The following is a 14,683-nucleotide window of genomic DNA, read 5'->3' on the forward strand; positions in this document are numbered from 1 at the left end:
AACGCTGGGAGATGAGTGAAGAGAGGGAGGGGTTTGCCCAGGGAAGGAACAGTGAACCTGCTGACTCCACGAGGACTTTGCCAAGGAGCAAAGATCGCAGCTGTGTGCATCAGGGTGTGCTGTGGGTCTGGTAATGCATGGGTGAGTGCACTTTTTTAAACTGCGTGCTCAATCAATATATTCTTAGACAATCATTGCCAGGATTCAAGGATATACTTTGAAGCACTATATCTTGCCAGCCGTGGTGGAAGGTATTTCACCTTTCTCCTGTAAATTTTGCTGAAAGCAATGTGTCTTCAATCGATGTGTCTCCTGATGCTAGGAGTAGCTTAGTGTTGGCCCTTCTCAACCAACCTCCCTGGCCCTTTTGAGCAGTTCCCAAATCTGGGATGTTTTCCTGCGGTTTTAGAGACTGGGCAAAGGATTGGCTATCTCAGGTCTCTCGTGCACATTTTGGCTTATGTGTATCTATATTATTTGAACTCTTTTCAACCAGTGTGTGCTATTTTTTTAAATATTTCTACTTTTTTTATTGTGATAAAATATAATAAAAAATTTACTACCCTAGCTCTTTTTAAGGCTCCAGTTCAGTGACATTAAGTACATTCACAGTGTTGTAAACCCACCCCCACTCTTACAAAAACTGCTTCATCATCCCAAACAAGAACCCTCTAACCATGAAGCAGTAACTCCCCACTTTCTCTTCCCAGAGGCCCTGGTAACCTCAAAAACTGCTTCATCATCCCAAACAGGAACCCTCTAACCATGAAGCAGTAACTCCCCACTTTCTCTTCCCAGAGGCCCTGGTAACCTCAGACCCACTTCGTGCCTCATGATTCTGACTATCCTAGGAACCTTCTGTAAGTGGACCCATACAGTATCTGTCTTTTTGTGAATGGCTTGTTTCACTCAGCCGAAAGCCTTCAAAATTCATCCCTGTTTTAATATGGATCAGAACGTCATTCTTTTTTGTGGTTTAGCAGGTTCTATATATTTTTATGGGGGCTTCCCCAGTGGCTCAGCAGGTAACAAATCTGCCTGCAATGCAGCAGATGCAGGTTTGATACCTGGATCAGGAAGATCCTCTGGAGAAGGAAATGGTAATTCACGCCAGCATCCTTGCCTGAAAAATCCCATGGACAGCGGAGTCTGGAGGGCTACAGTCTAAGGGGTCTCAAAGAGTCAGACACAACTGGCTCGGCACAGCACATGTGTTTTTATACCTAAAAAATAGATACTAAATAAATGTGATATTTTAAAAAAGACCATTACAATACAGTGCAGTGAGTGCTATAACAGACAAGTATGCCTGGTCCCTTATTCCATCTGAGATAGGACAAGACCCCACGGAGGACAAAGCTTCTACTGTCTCATCAAACTCAGTGTGACCTGGGACAGTGCAAATCAGGGAGCCTGCGCCAGAATCTAATCTACACACTCTTCCCTTCCTTGAGAAACTTGCTACAAAAAAAAAAAAAGTCAGCTGACCTAGGCAGTGTGTAGGGTAGTGATATGGTTGCTTTGCCTGAATTTCCATTCCTCTGTGTGCTCATGTCTCGTTTCATGACTGGTGATCATGAGTGGATGGATTGGTCAGTCTGAAGACTGCACTGTGAACATCTTTACTCTAGAGAACATATTTTCCCAAGACACACATATGAGTCTTTACTTCCAGTGCTGGTGATGAATCTAATTATCCCTGTCCTTGAATCCTTCTGCTTTAGTAACACCCTGCAAGTGTATTTGCAGGATAAGTGAAATGAGGTGAAAGAGAACTTTCCAGGAAAGAGACTTCCCGGGGCATTGAGTGAGGCAGCACCGTTTCTAATGATTCACACAAACAGCCTGTCATCAAGCATTTCTATCAAGTACTTATTTAACAAGTGTTATATCAAGTATTCACACTAAGAGCTTAAAATAGGACATGCTGGAGACTTCCCTGGTGATACACTGGTTATAGCTCTGCACTTTCACTACCAGGGGCATGTTCAAACCCTGGTTGGGAAACTAAGATCCCACACGCCATGTGCTGTGGCCAAAACAGAAACAGACTCACAGATTTAGAGAATGAACTTGTGGATGCCAGGAGGAAGGATGGAGAGAAGGAGTGGGGGAAGGGATAGTTAGGGAGTTTGGAATGGACACCTACACACTGAGTCCCTTTGCTGCCCCACCTGGAATTGTTACAACATTGTTAATTAGCTATGCTCCAACACAAAATAAAAAGCTGTTTTTTTTTTTTTTTTTAAAAGAAGAGCCTTATGGCTAAAAAGACAAAAACAATAAGATATGCCTATGTCTGCACCAAAATCTTATCTCAGTTCAAGTGTGAAGTTAGGGGAAAAAATTCAGAATGTTTTTAAATCTAACTGGCCTCACCTATACACAATCCTTACTAATAACTTCAACACCATCAAAGGATATTTAGTTTATATAGATCTAATGACCAGAGGACTGTGTGATGCAGAAGTTTATGTTTCTATGTGTGATCACTATGTTGATTCTTTATCTACGTTATCCCATATAATCCACAGGATGAGGTACTTGATAAGAAACTCCACTGCTCCAGTCATTCCACTACTGGATATATATTAATACATACAAGAATTGAAAGCAGGGTCTCAAAGAGATATTTGCACATTTATATTCACAGTACTATTTTTCACCATAGCCAAGAAATGGGAGCTACCCAAGTGTCCATGGACAGATGAATGGATAAACAATATAGTAGAGACACTAGAATATTATTCAACCTTAAAAAAGAGGGAAATTCTGACCCATGGTGCAGCATCAGTGAATTTGAAGCCATCTGCTACGTGGAAAAACATCCAGTCACAAAAGGATAAGCCATGTATAAATCACATGTATGAGATCTAATGTAGACAAATTCATAAAGACAGAAAATAAACTGATTGTTCACTGTGGCTGGGGGAGGGGAAAAGGAGAGCTATCACCTAATGGATGCAGAGTTCCAGTTTTGTAAGACAAAAGGAGTTCTGGATGGTGGTGGATAGTGGCGATGGTTACACAACAGTGAGAATGGACTTATACTATTGAACAGTACACTGAAAAAAAGCGAAGATGGTACATTCAGTGTTGTGTGCTGTGCTGTACTTAGTCACTCAGTCGTATCTGACTCTTTGTGAGCCCCATGGACTGTATGAAGTTCACCAGGCTCCTCTGTCCATGGGGATTCTCTAGGCAAGAAGACTGGAGTGGGTTGCCATGCCCTCTTCCAGGGGATCTTCCCAACCCAGGGATCGAACCCAGCTCTCTTGCAATGCGGGTGGATTCTTTATCATCTGAGCCACAGGGAAGCCCTTAATGTTGTATATATTGTACCTAAAATATTTTAATTAAAAAAAAAAATCTCCTCTACCCTGAAGGAAAAATGAAGAGCTTGTACACAGTGGCTAAAGCACCATGAACAAGTGGAAGCGAGGTCCTTAAAGGGTAGTCCTGGATCGCCATCATCCACATCCCCAGAGGATTTGTTACAACAGCAAACTCTTGGGCCCTACTCCAGATCCACTGAATCAGAAACTCTGGAGGTGGGCCCAGCACTCCGTTTCAAGAAGCGCTCCAGGTGGTGCCTGACACTTGCTGAAGTCCCAGAACCCCTGGACTCAAGGGTCTCTCCTCATGTTCCCTTGTTGTTGTTGTTTAGTTGCTCAGTTGTGTCTGACTCTTTCGTGACCCCATGCACTGCAGACCTTCAGGACCCTGTGTCCATGGAATTCTCCAGGCAAGACTACTAGAGTGGGTCACCATTTCCTTCTCCAGGGGATCTTCTAGACCCAGGGATCGAACCCACATCTCCTGCTTGGCAGAGGCATTCTTTACGGCTGAGCCACCAGGGAAGCCATCAGTTCGGTTCAGTTCAGTCGCTCAGTCACGTCCACCACTTTGCAACCCCATGGACTGCAGCATGCCAGGACTCCCTGTCCCTCACCATCTCCCGGAGTTTACTCAAACTCATGTCCATTGAGTCAGTGATGCCATTGAGTCATCTCATCCTCTGTCATCCCCTTCTCCTCCTGCCTTCAATCTCTCCCAGCATCAGGGTCTTTTCCAATGAGTCAGCTCTTCCCATAAGATGGCCAAAGTACTGGAGTTTCAGCTTCAGCATCAGTCCTTCCAATGAACACCCAGGACTGATCTCCTTTAGGATGGACTGGTTGGATCTCCTTGCAGTCCAAGGGACTCTCAAGAGTCTTCTCCAACACCACAGTTCAAAAGCATCAATTCTTTGGCACTCAGCTTCCCTTATAGTCCTACTCTCACATCCATACATGACTACTGGAAAAATAGCTTTGACTAGATGCACCTGTGTTGGCAAAGTAATGTCTCTGCTTTGGGAAGCCATAGCCCAGGGAACTATAGTCAATATTCTGTAAAAATGTATATGGAATAAGAATCTTAAAAGGATATGTGTGTGTGTCACACACACACATGTATATGAATCACTTTGTTGTACACTTGAAAGTAACACAACATTGTAAATCAACCATAATCAAAAAAGAACCACTACAGCCGTTCAGATGAGAGCTAACTGAGGGCTCATTGGGGAAGGAAACTGGGGGAGGAGGAGGAGGAAATGGTGGCATAAAGTTTGGAGATGGTGGAAGTTGACCAGGTCCAGATGTGGGGGTATTACAGAGCAGGAATCAGAAATGACATCCCTCCTTCTCCCAGCATATTCCAGTCTGTACTTTGTCTCATTCTCTTAGGAAAAGACTTTGGGATTTCATGGACTTCATGTTATTTAACCCAACGAGCATTTAAGTGGTGAGACTGCTATAAAGAGCTCTCAAGGGAAAAGCTGAAATGACAACACAGCGCTCACAAAGCAGGAGATTGTTCCGGAACGTAATTCATCAAGTGAGACTGGCTCTGCCTCTATCAAAACATGACTTCTGAGACTGGGGGATTTCCCGAGTGCTTCGTTTTCTCACTCAAGCAATATCCAAACAGTACTGCCTGGTCACGGGTTGGGGCCCACAGACGAGAAATGACAGCAATTCCTCAACCTCTGTATTACATTATCTTTTGAAAACAATGCCGTTTTATGCAAGAGTTTAACCACAAATGATGTGGCATCCAATCTAGACAAGAAGACAAAAACTCTGTGGTGATATTAGTCAGAAACAGTTTTTAGCAGAGAAATGTTATGTTCCAGAGCCACATTCCTTAGCATTTATCGATACTGTATTTGCTTCCAGTAGAGATTCATTATTGCTTTTCTGCACAATAAAAAAATTATCATCTGATGATGGAATTATCATCACCATCTTATTTCTCCTCCAAGAAGAAAATTATGAGGCAGAATGTTTACAAAGCAAGGTGACTTGTAGGAGAGGCATTGATTGCTTGGCATTTAAGAGAATGTCTGGTGAGTTCCTTCCCTAAAGTGTGTCTCTCAGTCATGTCCAACTCTCTGTAACTCCACTGACTGTAGCCCGCCAGGCTCCTCTGTCCATGGAATTCTCTGGGCAAGAATGCTGGGCTGGGTTGCCGTTCCCTTCTCGAGGGGATCGTCCTGATCCAGGGATCGAATCTGGCTCTCCTGCACTGCAGGCAGATGTTTCGGGGTCTGAAGCCACCGGGGCAGCCCTCAGGCAGCTGTAAGAAAGCCCCGCAAACTGGGCGACGTGAAAGGACAGAAATGTGCTGTCTCTCAGTGCTGGAGGTCAGAAGTCTGAAATCAAGGGTTCAGCAGAGCGGGGTTCCTATGGGGAAATCTGACCAGGGCTTTCTTTTTATTTCTGGTGGAGGCCAGCAAGCGCTGATGCTTCTTGGCTGGTAGAAACATCACTCTAGTCCTGCCTGTGGAGTCACATGGCATTCACCCAGTGTGTTTTCAGTTCCCCTTCCCCTTGTAAATCTGCGTCTGTATGTTCCTCCTTTTCTCACCAGGATACCAGACATTTTAGACTTGGGCCCACCCTATGACTCATCCTAACTCAACTACACCTGCAAAGACAGTATGTCTTGGTGGACGTGAGCATATCCCTTTGGGGCACCATTCAACCCATAACACCTGGTAAAATGGAAAGGAAGATACTTCCTCCTCTTCTGGTGAGGGTAAGTTCACTGTGAAACATTAATCAAGTCATGGTGAGTCTCCAAGTTTTTAGCCTATCTGATTGTAAAGTGGGCAGAGCAGGAGAAATTGTACTCCTTTCTCTCTAGGGCAAGCACCCCGTCCGTAATCAATGACTCATCTGCCCAGCTGGGAGGCTGAGATTGCTCAACACAAATGTTGGGAGATCAGAAATGTCTTTTATTCATATGTCTAGACTCTGGAAAGTCTAGAGGTCCAAAGGTTATATTTTTAAATTATCCTTATATTTAAGTTTTTGATTAGATATTAATGTTGATTACTTTAACTCGAAACAGCCGGTCAAGTTTTTTCCCCATTACATTACTCTGACTTCCACCTCTACCCCTCTCCGTCCAGTGGGAGAACCAGGGGGAGAGAGGACAGGAGCTCTTCTGATTCCATGGGCTCCATCCTATAATCCAGGATGATCTCCCTATTTTAGTATTTCCTTGAAATATTAGCATAAAAGAATATTTCTGCAGACCAAGAAAGGCATTCAGTGCTTTTCTGAAACATAATGACATAAAATCTCTTTAATACGGCAGGCTAGGCATCACTGTTTCTCTATTCCTTAGTAGATGAAGTGAGTTACTATACTCTTGTTTTATGAATGATTCATCTAAACTAAGCCTAAAGCCGATTGCATAATATTCTAATTGCAAAATATACTTTAAAAAAATGGTGGTAAAAGTTTATGCAAAACATAAACTTTACCATTTTAGCCATTTTTAAGTGAACAGTTTGAAGGTGAGGACATTCACGTTGTGGTGCAACCATCCCCACCTCCCATCTGCAGAATGGTTTTTTATCATCCCAGTCAGAAAGTCTGTTAAACAGTAAACATTAAAAATATCCATTAAACTTTAACTCCCTCTTCCCTCCTGCCCTAGTCCCTGGCAACCACCATACTATTTTCTATCTCTGCATAGTTGACTACCCTGAGTACCTCACATAACTGGAATTATATTTGTCCTTTCATGTCTGGCTTATTTCGTAGCTCAACATTGTGGCTAATGTCAGAATTCCTTTGCTTTTTAAACCCAGATGATATTTCATGGAGTGTATACACTGCATTTATTCATTTACCTGTTGATGGATCTGTTGGGTTGCTTCTACCTTTTGGGTATTGTGATTAATGCACCTATGAACATTGTTGTACCATGTTATTCTTTTTAACTCTATTAATGATTCAATTTGACAGACTAACTGTAAAATCAGTTGCCCAGAACACATCGGGCTGATTCTTAATGAAACACTATATGATACAAATTTCTGGAATTTCTTTTTCCCCCTAGTTAGCAATGTGTGTGTGCTCAGTTGTGTCCAACTTTTTGTGGCCCCATGAACTGTACTCTGCCAGGCTCCTCTGCCCATGGAATTTTCCAGGCAAAAATACTGGAGTGAGGTGCCATTTCCCATTCCAGGGGATCTTTTTGACCCAGGGATAGAACCCTCATCTCTTGTGTCTCCTGCATTGGCAGACTGATTCTTTACCCTTAGCACCACCATTACAGTTACCCTTAAATTCTTGTATTTCAATTTTTAAACGTTTCTCTAAAAAAAATTTATTTATTAAATAAATAATGGCACAGATTCTTTAGAGAAAAAAGGACACAGCATACACTAGCAAATGTAAATAAGAAAAAAGCAATTTAACAAAATTAGAACTAAGGTTGTATCTCAAATAGTTACAAAGGGACATTTTAAATTACATCAAACTTCATACAATTCAGTGTGGATACATTTTAAAGCTCAATAAAATCAGCAATTTCCAGGGGAAAACAAGCAAAATTCTCAAACTGACTAAAAAATATCAGTTACTATGATAAAAAATTAAAAACATTGTCAAAGAATGTTATGTTTAAAAAAAGATGTGTCCTACCTCAGATGGTGACCTTTTCAAATACTCAAAGAACAACATTACCCAGGCTAAATAAAAAACCTCAAAGTATATGTAAATCTCAATTTATTGAGCAAAAATAGGAATAATTCTACTAACAAAGCTCAACAAAGATAGACCAAAAACAAAACAAAAGCAACCACATTTATAGATCCCACTTGTAAATTTTACAGAAATAATTAGAAATTTAAATGAATCAATATATTTTAAACATATCTTCACTAAATACATTCAAATAAGATTTATAAAAAAAAAGATTTATCCAAGCAACACAGAATAATTAAATATGAGGAAGTCTAAATATATTATACTATAAAAAATGGTTATATTTTAAAGTTATGCAATAATCTTCAAAAATTTCCAAAAGCTAGCTGATATTCTTTAATACCCAATCTGACTTTTACAAACTTCTTTAGAAGTCCTAAAATTTTCTTTTAACATGATTTTGAAAATTCACCTTAAACTGAATCAATAATATTCTTAATGACAAACACTATAGGCAATATCATTAAAATCAGAAATCAAAATTTAAAAAAAGAAAGGAAAGACAAAGTGAGAGGGGGAAAGATAGAAAAAAAGAGCTTACTCTTGAGCATCCTTATTCTGAAAACTCTGGTCAAGATAATAATGAAATTGTTAATAGACCTTCTAGATCATCACAGCATGGGTGCCACATTCTTCATCTGCATTTTACCAATAATAAAACTGATATTTTTGTTCCCATTTATCTATCACCTGAGTCTCTCTGAACTCCAAGTAGCAGAGAGAGTGGTGATTAATTATTAATTCATTACACTCAAACCCCAACCATAGGCATTTTTTTCCTTCCAGTTTTCAGTTCAGTTCAGTCACTCAGTCGTATATGACTCTCTGTGCCCCCGTGGACTGCAGCACACCAGGCTTCCCTGTCCACCACCAACTCCCGGAGCTTGCTCAGACTCATGTCTATCAAGTCAGTGATGCCATCCAACCATCTCATCCTCTGTCATCCCCTTCTCCTCCTGCCTTCAATCTTTCCCAACACCAGGGTCTTTTCCAATGAGTCAGTTCTTCTCATCAGCTGGCCAAAGTATTGGAGCTTCAGCTTCAGCATCAGTCCTTCCAATGAATAGTCAGGATTGGTTTCCTTCAGGATGGACTAGTTTGATTTCCTTGCTGTCCAAGGGACTTTCAAGAGTCTTCTCCAGCACCACAGTTTGAAAGCATCAATTCTTTGGTGCTCAGCTTTCTTTACGGTCCAACTCTCAGATCCAGTTTTATTGAGAAATAATTGACATACAGCACTGTGTAGACCATGTAAAGACCAGAGTACCTAGGTTAGCCCCAGGGGTGTAGCACAGCTAAGGGAGTGCCTATCTCTGCTGGTTTGGGCTGTGAGGCAACATCGACGTCAGCAGAGGCAAAAGGCTCTTGTTTTACTTGATAAAAAGCCTGCCTATTTTATATATAGTAGTGTGGACATGTTAATCCCAAACATCTAATTTATCACCTTCCTATCTTTCCCCTTTGGTAACCACAGATATGTTATCAACGTTTGTGAGTCTTGTTCTACTTCTATCATAAGTTCATTTGTATCATTTTTTAAAATTCCATGTATAAGTGATATCATTTGATATTTGTGTAGAGACAGGGAACTCTACCCAATACCCTGTAATTACCTATTTGGGAAAAAAAAATCTGAAAAAGAATGGATGTATGTATATACATAACTGGATCACTTTGCTGTGCATCTGAAACTAAAATAATCTTATAAATCAACTGTATTCCAAGATAAAATAAAAATTAAATTAAAAAAAAAGAAGCCTTCATGTGGTGGGGGGAAGGCAAAGCTCACCACAAGGTGGCAGGTGTGTGCTTAGAGAGAGTCTCAACGTCAGCTGAGAACAATGCCTGGGTCTGGCAGGGCCAGGCCCCCAGTGCGGACTTCTCAAAATGCAGGAGCACGTCCTCTCCTGGGCATGCCATGGTCTCCGGGAAATGGAGGAACAATGGTGTCAGAACCTGAAAGGCAAGAGAGCAGTGCTGAGGGTCATTTTCGGGGTGAGCTGGAGAGCTCCACGAGCGAGCCTTCCACAGGGCTGAGGGCATCATTTTGCAAGTCTATTTCCCAGGTCACGGATTCCATAGTATCCTCTTCAGTCTAAACGTTTTCTGGACACTTAGTGGGGAAATCTTGGATTCCGTATCCTCTCTGGTTATGAGTTAAATTGTATCCCCCCAAAAGGTATGCTTAAATCCTAACCCCAGTGCCCCGGGGTGGGACTTTATTTTGAAATAGAGTCATTGCAGATGTAATGAAGTAAAGTAACATGAAGTCATACTGGAGGAGTGAAAAGTGAAAGTGAACGTTGCTCAGTTGAGTCTGAATCTTTGCAACCCCATGGTCTATACAGTCTGTCTAATTCTCCAGGCCAGAATACGGGAGTGGGTAGCCATTCCCTTCTCCGGGGGATCTTCCCAACCCAGGGATTGAACCCAGGTCTCCTGCATTGTAGGCAGATTCTTTACCGTCTGAACCACCAGGAAAGGGTTGGCTTCAAATCAACAAGGCTGGTGTCCTTATTAAAGGAAGGGAGGCATAGAAACAGGTTCACAGGGAGACAGCCTTGTGATCATGGAGGCAGAGATTAGAGTGATGTGTCTGCAAGTTAAGGAACACCACAGATTGCTGGCAAACACCAGAAACCAGACTAGAAAGGAGGGACTTTCCCCTCCAGATTGCAGAGGAAGTATGACTCTGCCCACCCCTTGATTTCAAATTTCTTGCCTTCTCACTCCTTCTCACTTCTCACTCTCTAGTCTAACAGACTAGAAATCTGTTATTTTAAGCCACCCAATTTGTGGTACTTTGTTACAATAGTCCTAGGAAAGTAGGAAACTGGTCTTCCCTGGTGACTCAGTGGGAAAGAATCCACCTGCCAATCAGGAGATGAAGGTTTGATCCCTGGGTGGGGAAGATCCCCTGGAGAAGGGAATGGTAATCCACTCCATTATTCTTGCCTGGGAAATCCCATGGACAGTGGAGCCTGGAAAGCTACAGTCCATGGGGTCGCAGAGTCGAACACAACTTAGGGTATGAACAACCACCACCTAGAAAACCACTTAACAGACACTCTTCTAAGAAAAACGCATTCTAATCCCAATCTTTATCTTCTTTTTAGCCTGGATACTTTATTTGCTGTACCATTTATGTCATTCTACACCCAAGAGTCTGACCAGGAAGGAAGAGGTTAAACGCTCGGATCAAATTTCAGAGAAAACTCCAGAAGGCTCATGGGTTTGCATTCACAGCATCAGACCAAGCTTCCCCACCATTTCAAGGTTCACTTGGCAGTAATGATTTCTTCCGTCCTCCCTGGTTGCCTGCCAGGGAGGCTACCCACCCCCATCTGCCTGTTGGCAGAAAAGACCTCAGCAGAGAAGGCCCTCAGTGGATGCTATTTGTGTTTTCACCTCACACCCTCAATCTGGGTGGGAAGAAGGGCAGGAGAGAGAGCTTGTCTCTTTTCTGGAGAGTGCATCCATGTGAATGACAACAGAACAAGAGCCAGAAACCATAACCCTCAATCCCAGTGGAATAAAATTAAATCAGAGGTTAAAGTGTTTCAACAAGAATGATAGAACTGAACTGTCTTTTAACTAAGATGCTTCCGGCTCATCCCGCCATCTGTTTAATAGATCATCGACATCAATTACCACTGCTCTGCAGTAAAACAAGGAATAACAGAGCGATGCTAAAAGCAGGATGGCCCCAGGAGAGGAGGAGAGCATTGCTGAACAGAAGTGTGGTACCAGGGGCTCCCGGGAGGGATGGTGGTGGCTGCCTCACCCAAACAGATCCATTTCCTCTCAAGGACTTGAGGTGGAGCTGGTATGATGATAACTTACTTCTTTGTTGGCTTCTTCTTTGGGGTTGGGGGCAGTGTTTGTGGAGGTGTTACCACAGTTACCATAGAAATCAAGACACTATTCAGAAAACTGAATCTCATTACTGACAGGGAAAAGGTGAGTTTTGGGGTCAAAAACACCAGCAGGAATGTTACTGAAGGAAATGTGGAGATGACTACAGGGAGAAATGCAAAATCCAAAGTAACCACAACACCGAGAATTCAGACTCTGTTATGCCCTCTCACTGCTCACACTCTAAAATGACAGTCTTCCTAAGACACAATTACAGGTTCACTTAATAATCGTGGTTCTACAGGATATCACAGCGTTTCCTACCTTATTGTAATCAGGCAGCTTGCTAGCAGCTCATGGCAAAGCCAGAGCTTAATTTTGGATTTAGGCAGCACAAATTGCTTAAGGAGGTTTGGAGCTACTGAGGAATTTTGCTGATTCCCCAGTGATTTTTCAGCCTCTCTGTACTTAGAGGAAAGAACTGAAATCTCACAGTAAAGTATTATCCTGGGCTCCTCATTCCCACATCTGAAAATGACTTCACGAGGGTCAGTGGGAGGGAAAATGTGGCTGGCCCCACTTCTCACCAGCCAACATCAAAGAACCTCAGGGATTACCCAGCTGACCCCAGCCTCTTGCTTTCCTGTTGACAAGTGACTCACAAGGGTTGCACAATCTAGAAACCTGCAGATCTAAAACATTAATCAGATGTCTTGAATATTCTCCCCACCCAGCCTGGAGTTCTATTCCTGTTCAACCACTGACAGATTGTTTGACCTTAGGCAAGTCACTCAGCCTCTCTAATCCGCTTTACCTTCTCTATAAAATGAGGACAACAAACTCTTTTCTTTCTGTCTCACAGGTGGGTGTGAAACTCAAGTGAAATGTGTGAAGAAAGTGCTCCTAATTGGCAGACATGTTTACAAAGGGAAGATATTATAGGACTTCCCCTCTATGGGCGGGACTTCCGTCTGCTGACATGAATGACAGGAGGACAGGTCCTCAAGTCTCTGTCAGGAAGATGCCAACAAAAATGCACCACGCCCTTGAGATGTGTGTGCGCATGCTCAGTCATGTCCGACTCTTTGCGACCCCAGGGACTGCAGCCCGCCAGGTCCTCTGTCCTTGGTATTCTCCAGGCAAGATCACCAGAGTGGGTTGCCATTTCCTCCTCCAGGGGATCTTCCTGACCCCAGGATCGACCTTGGGACTTGACAATTTTTTTAAATACTTAACGTGCAGATTTTCACATGGGTGAGTTAGGAGTATGGATCGCTGGGACAGCAGACACACCAGAATAAGTTCCAGTAGATTAAAAAGAAATATGGCACCACTTCCTCTTTCCCACTTCCTTCAAGCTCAGAGGGCTTTTCCTGTTAGCCACGACCCCTCATCAGCACCTATCAAAGAATAAAAGAGAAAGTGCCAGGAGCACATAGGGGCATCTCCTGCATCATTATTCCCATTGCTTATCCTTTAGCCAGGCTTGCATCTTAATGTAAAATGGAAGAGCAAGGACAGTTCCTGTAAGTTACTGACCACCTACCTTCTAATAAGATCTTCCCTCATAGCTCAGTTGATAAAAAAAATCCGCCTGCAATGCAGGAGACCCCTGTTCTATTCCTGGGTCTGAAAGATCCCCTGGAGAAGGGATAGGCTACCCACTCCAGTATTCTTGGGCTTCCCTTGTGGTTCAGCTGGTAAAGAATCTGTCTGCTATGTGGGAGACCTGGGTTCGGTCCCTGGGTTGGGAAGATCCCCTGGAGAAGGGAAAGGCTCCCGTATTCTGGCTGGAGAATTCTATAGACTATATGGTCGCATGTGGTCCATGCAGTCGCAAAGAGTTGGGCATGACTGAGTGACTTTCACTAAATAAATAAAAATAAGCTAAGTCAAAATAAATTAAAAGTTCCTTTAAAAATAAGAATTAAAATAAAATAAGCTATAAGGATATACTGTACAACATAAAAAGAATAGCCAATATTTTATAATAACTATTAATGGAATAGTTCCAATGGAACTATTAATGGAATATAACCTTTAAAAATTGTGAATTATGTACTTATACCTTGTATAATATTGCATGCCTACTCTACTTCAATTTTAAAAATTAATGAGAATCATTACCTGTGAATCACCATCTTTGAGGAGATTTCACCCTCCAGACTCTGGGCTTACTGCTACACAGGTGAGGTCAATAACCCAGTGAGGTGGGTCTTCTTACCGCACCCATTCCACAGATGAGGAAACTGAAGCTTAGAGAAGTCAAGAAGCAGTGCCGGGCCCTGGGGCAGATCCCTCGGGTCACCTGAATCCCAGGGTCAGTCACTTCCACGTTCTCACTTCTTCCTCAGCACCAGGTATCTACTGGTCCTTCTGAAAGGTTTGAAGGAAAATAAACACACACCGGATCTGAGCAGCTGCTGGGCGATCCACAGTGCTCAGTGACCTTAGATGGAGAAGAGGCAGCTCCCGACTCAGAGTGGATTAGTGACAAATAATGACATTTTCATCTTCAGCAGAATCACTGATGGGATGAGGACAGAGTAGGAAAATCGATAGGAAAGAACTTGTATTCTTTTGCCCTCTGGAGGCAGGGGGTGGGGGGAAGGGAAGGGAGAAATACAAATAGGTACTATTTAACTAATTCTTAAAATGCAATTGAGAAAACATTTTTAGGAAATTAATATAACATCATAAAGCAATTATATCCCAATTATAAAACAATTGAGTACTGAAGAAAAATAAAAATCAGGCATGGAAAAAGTAAAGAAAGAAAA

The 14,683-nt window shown here is 42.4% G+C and overlaps 1 long non-coding RNA gene across 1 annotated transcript; it reads left to right on the top strand.

Annotated features, from left to right (window-relative positions):
- Positions 1 to 5,845: 5,845 nt before the first annotated feature.
- Positions 5,846 to 11,886, top strand: LOC139033021 (uncharacterized). Its single transcript, XR_011485644.1, has 2 exons — positions 5,846 to 6,084; positions 11,165 to 11,886. It is a non-coding gene; the product is annotated as an uncharacterized lncRNA (long non-coding RNA).
- Positions 11,887 to 14,683: the final 2,797 nt, after the last annotated feature.

The sequence above is a fragment of the Odocoileus virginianus genome, chromosome 34, assembly GCF_023699985.2.
Source record: "Odocoileus virginianus isolate 20LAN1187 ecotype Illinois chromosome 34, Ovbor_1.2, whole genome shotgun sequence".
Classification (NCBI taxonomy): Eukaryota; Metazoa; Chordata; class Mammalia; order Artiodactyla; family Cervidae; genus Odocoileus; species Odocoileus virginianus.